Raw genomic sequence first — 7,812 nt, 5'->3', positions numbered from 1 at the left:
AAGTGGGGAAATAGTTTTACTTTGTGTAATGACCCATCCACTCCCAGTCTCTATTCAAGCCTAAGTTAATTGTATCCAGTTTGCAAATTAATTCCAATTCAGCAGTCTCTCGTTGGTGTCTGTTTGAGTCCGTTGGAGTGCTCACCCACAACTATTTCACATTTGGGGACAATGTATACCTTCAAATCAGCGGCACTGCTATGGGTACCCGCATGGCCCCACAGTATGCCAACATTTTTATGGCTGACGTAGAACAACGTTTCCTCAGCTCTCGTCCCTTAATGCCCCTACTCTACTTGCGCTACATTGATGACATCTTCATCATCTGGACCCATGGAAAAGAAGCCCTTGATGAATTCCATCATGATTTCAACAATTTCCATCCCAACATCAACCTCAGCCTGGACCAGTCCACACAAGAGATCCACTTTCTGGACACTACAGTGCTAATAAACGATGGTCACATAAACACCACCCTATACCGGAAACCTACTGACCGCTATTCCTACCTACATGCCTCCAGCTTTCACCCTGACCACACCACACGATCCATCGTCTACAACCAAGCTCTGCGATACAACCGCATTTGCTCCAACCCCTCAGACAGAGACAAACACCTACAAGATCTCTATCAAGCATTCTTACAACTACAATACCCACTTGCTCAAGTGAAGAAACAAATTGACAGAGCCAGAAGAGTACCCAGAAGTCACCTACTACAGGACAAGCCCAACAAAGATAATAACAGAACACCACTAGCCATCACTTTCAGCCCCCAACTAAAACCTTTCCAATGCATCATCAAGGATCTACAACTTATCCTGAAGGACGACCCATCACTCTCACAAATCTTGGGAGACAGGCCAGTCCTTGCTTACAGACAGCCCCCCAACCTGAAGCAAATACTCACCAGCAACCACACACCACACAACAGAACCACTAACCCAGGAACCTATCCTTGCAACAAAGCCCGTTGCCAACTGTGTCCCCATATCTATTCAGGGGACACCATCATAGGGCCTAATCACATCAGCCACATCATCAGAGGCTCGTTCACCTCCACATCTACCAATGTGATATATGCCATCATGTGCCAGCAATGCCCCTCTGCCATGTACATTGGTCAAACTGGACAGTCTCTACGTAAAAGAATAAATGGACACAAATCAGATGTCAAGAATTATAACATTCATAAACCAGTCGGAGAACACTTCAATCTCTCTGGTCACTCGATCTCAGACCTAAAGGTCGCAATATTAAAACAAAAAGACTTCAAAAACAGACTCCAACAAGAGACTGCTGAATTGGAATTAATTTGCAAACTGGATACAATTAACTTAGGCTTGAATAGAGACTGGGAATGGATGGGTCATTACACAAAGTAAAACTATTTCCCCATGTTTATTCCCCCTCCCCCCAACTGCTCCTCCGAAGTTCCTGTTAACTGCTGGAAATGGCCCACCTTGATTATCCCCACCCCTCCACCCCCACACTCTCCTGCTGGTAATAGCTCATCTTAAGTGATCACTCTCCTTACAGTGTGTATGATAACACTCATGTTCTGTGTGTATATAAATCTCCTCACTGTATTTTCCACTGAATGCATCCGATGAAGTGAGCTGTAGCTCACAAAAGCTTATGCACAAATAAATTGGTTAGTCTCTAAGGTGCCACTAGTCCTCCTTTTCCTTTTGCCATAAGCTGCAATTTGCACTGGTTCATCTTACCCTGTTTTAAGCAGGGGTAAAACCTACCAGTGAAAAATAGCAGCTTTGCCTGTCTACACTAGAGGTTTGCAGCAATGCAGCTACACTGGCAGCTGGGCTGTAATCAGGCCAAATCCTTAGTGTAGACAAAACTAGATTCAGCCCACTATTGTTCAGAGACATTTGGATCCAGCTCCTGGATTGTACTTCAAATATTCCCCCAGATCAGGGGTGTGCAGAACTGGGGCCTCAGCTGAGGTCCATGTGTCCATGTGTAATGAGCACTGACAATGCTGTGCTGTGGGGAGAGATCGTCTGTGTCCCAGGCTGTCAATCTTTCAGCAGCAAAAAAGGTTGCAAAACCAGTTTTTTTAAATAGATGGTTATTTTTGTTTCAAATTCTCTTCCTGGAGATGGATTTCTTTGCCTTCTTGAGCTGTTACAAAGACATCTAAAGTGACAAGAACTTTTGGTCTAATTTTAACATTTTCTGAGAATATATATATATATATATATAAAACCAGGGAGAGAGAGAAAAGAGAGGTGGGAATCTGGCAAATTATCTAACACAGGGATCGGCAACCTCTGGCCCTCAGCCCGCCAGGGGAAGCCCCCTGGCGGGCCAGGCCGGTTTGTTTACCTGCTGCGTCCACAGGTTCAGCCGATCGCAGCTCCCACTGGCTGCGGTTCACCGTCCCAGGCCAATGGGGGCTGCGGGAAGTGGTGCGGGCCGAGGGATGTGCTGGACGCCCTTCCTGCAGCCCCCATTGGCCTGGGACGGCAAACCGCGGGCAGTGGGAGCTGCGATCGGCCGAACCTGTGGACACAGCAGGTAAACAAACCGGCCTGGCCTGCCAGGGCTGGCCGCTGGCCAAAGGTTGCCAATCCCTGATCTAACAGCTCAAGGCCATCCAGAAAGTACTACTTCCCCCAAACTGTTAAAAATGGTTGGCAAGCTTTTGGGGGCTCTCAAAGTAATAAACAGCAGAGAACTTTTCCAGCTACTGGTGCAATATATTTGCACTGTAGGCAGGCTCAGGAGCAGACTGGGATAGTGAACCAACCTTTTTAACTCTGGAGGCTGTGCTCCAGCCCAAGAAGAACTATAGTCTTGTCACCTCACAGGTGCTGACTAGAGGGGGACTTGAGTTGACCATGCAGAACCAGGTACAGAACTAAACTTCCCTGAGGTGTAGGGATATTCTGAGGTAGGCGTTCTGCTTCAGTCTGTTTCAAAGATAGGGTTTATTCCAAAATTATGACTCAATCTGCCTCCATGTTTTGGGGTGTTTGGATCTATGTTTTGAATTCATGCCCATCTCTTCTTCTGATGACTGTTTGCTTCATGCTTCCTTTGAAACCTTTTTTTGGGTGGTGACCTTCTCATTGTCCTTCTATGTTATGTTTAATATATTTTGTTCTCAGCTCGTATTTAAGAGGAACAACAGTGACGCAATGAAACAGCAGGCTTGCTACGTCAATCAGAGAAATAGCTAACACATCCTGCTTGATCTTTTCACTGACTTCCAACTTGCCTCATCATTTACACCTTTACACTGTGTGAAGTGGGTGTAAAATGCTACCACGGTTTTCAGTGATTCCCCAAGAGAGCACACAGGTCAATCTGAACTGTTGTCCACTGCCTTATGGCAATTTATAGTTAACATGGCCCCAAATGATCATAAGTTTGAGTCATTTTGTGTTATAGAAACTACCTACTAGCCCAGCATTGAGCTGGCTGTGTTCAGCCTGGGTCAGATGCTGAAATCCTCGTTCGATTCCTGTTGAAGCCAATGGGAGTTTGCTTGATTAAGGACTGAACAGAAGGATTTTAGGACATAAGCACTGGAATAAATTGCCTAGGGAGGTTGTGGAATCTCCATCATTGGAGATTTTTAAGAGCAGGTTAGACAAACACCTGTCAGGGATGGTCTAGAGAATACTTAGTCCTGCCATGAGGACTGGGGACTGGACTAGACGACCTCTCGAGGTCCCTTCCAGTCCTATGATTCTATGACCTATTGTGTTTTAAAGCAGCAACAGTTTCCAGGGATTTGTAAATTAACTCCATTTTTTTGAGTCTCTCTCACCTTTTTATGTCTCAGAGGGCTGCCTGTTTCTTCTTAAATACCCTTAAGTATCTCACAGAATGGAACTGGTGCTATAGTGTTTCCATTTCTAGGCACTATTAATATTACTATTATTAATAGTAATAATTAATAATAAATAATGGTGTGGCCTAGTGACCTGAATACTGGATTGGGAGCCAGGAACTCCAGAGTTCTAACACCACCCCTGACACTTGTTCCCACTATGATCTTAGGGAAATCAGTTAGCCTTTCTGCTTCAGTTTTCCCATCTGTAAAATGGAGATAATGATTACACCTATCAGCCAGGTGATTACGGCAATCCAGATAATCAAATCCTCAGCACCCTGCAATAATTAAGGTGATTTTGAACAATGGCCAGTCACCATTTTCCTCTACCATGGGGCTGCCCATGTGCACCAGAATCCAACAGACCAGAGATCGGCAACCTTTGTCCCACACCACTTCCCACAGTCCCCATTGGCCTGGGACGGCGAACAGCAGCCAGTGGGAGCTGCAATAGGCCTAACCTGTGGATGCGGCAGGTAAACAAACCGGCCCGGCCCGCCAGTGGCTTTCCCTGGCAGGCCGGGGGCCAAAGGTTGCCGATCCCTGCAATAGACCAAGAGGAGAGCCAGTATTCAATAACCAATTATGAGAAGCAAGTGGAGTATTAACTTCTCCTTATATCAAAATCAGCAACGTCCACTTCTGCACAAGACACCCCACAGCTTAGAAACCAGAGAGAATTTCAGCTAACTGTGGACAAAGCAATTACGCAAACCATATAATTTTTCCTTCCATCATAATTTTTTGATTCTGTCCTCACTAAAAGAACAGCAGTAACTAATTTTCATTTCTATGGCATCCTTCAGCCCGAAAGATCAGGCTGTGTTTTACACAAAGGAATCGCTTCGCCCGCTTCGCCAGAAATGCAGCCATTTCTGGGTAGAACATGTCCAGAGGTATAAACTGAAAAACAAAGTTGGGTCACTGTGTCACAAAAATCCCCCCAAGCAAAGAAAACCCTGCCTGTCACCGCTAAGCAACCATCCAACCATCAAAGGCAGAAAACTGCCCTTTTATTGCATCAATGATGCAGACCCATTCTGTCCTGCTAGCAAGAACTTTCTGTGTTGAAGGAGGTGGTGTTGATCCTCTAGCCACTAGTTTGAATGGTTGCAGCAAAAAAACAATCAACTTTATGTCACTGCAGGCTTTTGAGATGCAGAATAAGGAGCTCTCGAGGGCAAAGCACATTATACAACCTGGAGGGCCCGGCTCCTTTTCATCCCTCCCTACACTTCCCTTCTTGCTTTGCTCCCTCTCTCTCTCTCTCTCTTTCTCCTTTCTTAAGTCCCCTTTGTGAGCTATTCCCCATTCTCTCCAGTAGTGAAAAGGGCAAGTCTCCTCCTCCTGTTTTTTTCCCCGTTCTTTTCCAATATTGTGCTTGCAAAGGCTAGTGAGGCTTTCAAAGAGTTGGGGTCCTGCCATGCTGCTTTGTTGGCTGGCGCTGCATTGTGCTTCCCAAGGCAGTGCAGGTGCAAAGGGGTTTTGTCTGGGTGTTATGTGCACACTAATTAGGCAGAGGGAGGGGAATGGGGACCGCGGCTGCAGCATTCATTAGCATTCAGGTTACACAGGAACCTAAATCAACCAGATTAGCTCAATCTGGGTTTCATTCTGCTCCCATTCAAGACCAAGGAAAAAACTTTGACTTGAATGGTGCAGGATTGAGTCCTATTTGGGAAAAACCTGACTTCCTTGCTACTTTTCTATGCATTTCCTTGGCATTTCTGCCCTGGAAGTTCTACACTATCCTGGGAGTCATTTATATCCGGGAGTCATTTATATCTTGATTTTAGTACAGTTTTGATATAGTTCCATGTGACATTCTCATAAGCAAACTAGGGAAATGTGGTCTAGATGAAATTACCATAAGGTGAGTGCAAAACTGATTGAAAGACCAAATTCAAAGAGTAGTTATCAATGGTTCGTTGTGAAAGTGGGGGGATATATCTAGTGGGGTTAGTCCTGGATCCGGTACTATTCTATATTTTCATTAATGACTTGGATAATGGAGTGGAGACTGTGCTTATAAAATTGACACCAAGTGGGGAGGGTTTGCTAGCATTTTGGAGGACAGGATGTGAATTCAAAATGACTTTGCACTTGTCTTTATTGAAATTCATCTTGTTGATTTCAGCCCAATTCTTTAATTTGTCAAAGTGCTACCCTTAGGAAGGAAAAATCAAAGGCACGACTACAAACCAGGGAATAACTGGCTAGGTGCTAATGCAGCTGCAAAGGATCTGGGGGTTACAGCGGATCACAAATGGAATATGATGTGGTGCAGTTACTATAAAGGCTGATTTCTTTCTGGGATATATGAACAGGAGTGCCATGTGAAAGACATGGGAGGTAATTGTCCAGCTCTGCTCGCACTGAGGAGTCCTCATATTGTGTTCAGTTCTGAGAGCCACACTTTAGGAAAGATGTGGACAAATTGGAGAGGGTCCAGAGGAGAGCAACAAAAATGATCAAAGGTTTAGAAAACCTGACCTATGAGGAAAGGTTAAAAAAAGGACACATTTAGTCTTGAGAAAATAAGACTGATCGCAGACCTGATAACAGTCTTCAGATATGTTTAGGGCAGTTATAAAGAGGAAGGTGATCAGTTGTTCTCCATGTCCACCAAAAGTAGGACAAGAAGTAATGGGTTTAATCTGCAGCAAGGGAGATTTAGGTGAGATATTAGGAAAAATTGTCTGAGGCCTGATCTACACTACAAACTTAGGTTGACGTAAGCCAGCTTGCATCAACTTAGTTGTGTCTACAGTTGCATGTGTCTACACTTACATTTGTCTCTCACCAGTGTACACTCCCTGTTATGTCGACACCATAACACCACCTCCCTGAGCGATGTTGAGTCGTGGTTGATGTACTGAGGTTGACACAGCAAAAGTGTAGATACTGTATTACCCATGTCAACACAATAGTCCTCCAGCAGCTGTCCCACAATGCATGACACTGACCACTGTGGTCACAATTGTGAACTTCACTGCCCAGGGGTCATGGAGACTAGAACCCCCTGCTCCCGCCAACTTTAAAATCCCATGCATTTTTGAAATGCCTTTTTCTAGTTGTCTAGGTTGGCGAGCATACCTAGCAGCTCTCTATTTTTGTGTGAACATGCCAGCTACACACTCTAGATGTGCTCCAGCCTAGACTAGACAGGAGATATTCAATCTCCTGAGGCTGGGGGAGAAGAGTCTCCAGGAAAAGGAGAGGGAGGTGCACCAGGATATAGTGGGGCTTCTCTGGCAGCAAATACAGATGCTTCAGAGTCTTGTGGACCTACAGGCCCAACAATCACAAACTCCCCTCCCTTTGAACCACATGGAGAGCTTCAGCATAGCACTTCCCTTTGCCCCCCCTCCAACCTTCCACTTGGCATCAGGGACTGCATCCCTACCTATACCACTCCACCCTGAGGGACATTATTGAGTGCACTGCCAGATTTTAGGATAGCAAAGATACTATACTCAGCAGTAATGCAAAAAACATACAGGTCTAAACCTATAAGACATTAACTTAAGCAGTTAGCATAAGGCAGATAGGCCTATGAGACTTAGATAAGTAAACTGACCAGCAGTGACCCTAAGTCTCAAGAGGTCATCAGATGTTATTTTGTTGTATGTAGTTTTACTGAGATCTTGCATAAAATGCTGAAGGGTAATCACAAGAAATCAGCAGATACCAGTTTTAGGTATTTTGAGATGGAAACATCAGCAGACATACAACCACAAGATTGCCATAGTAACCAGTATTTGCTCATAAGTTTGGGATAATTAATATACTAACCTATGAAATAAGAACACCCCAATATGATTAGGGTGAGGAAGTTAGCTGGGGGAAATAAAGCAAAACACTCCTATGAATATTCATGGTGGCCATCAGCTCCTATAATAGGCCCAGCAACAATGTAGGTGGGAGACCTTGACCATTGGACTTGGAGA

Source organism: Caretta caretta, chromosome 10 (assembly GCF_965140235.1).
Source record: "Caretta caretta isolate rCarCar2 chromosome 10, rCarCar1.hap1, whole genome shotgun sequence".
Lineage (NCBI taxonomy): Eukaryota > Metazoa > Chordata > Testudines > Cheloniidae > Caretta > Caretta caretta.
Note: the sequence above shows the minus strand (reverse complement) of the source record.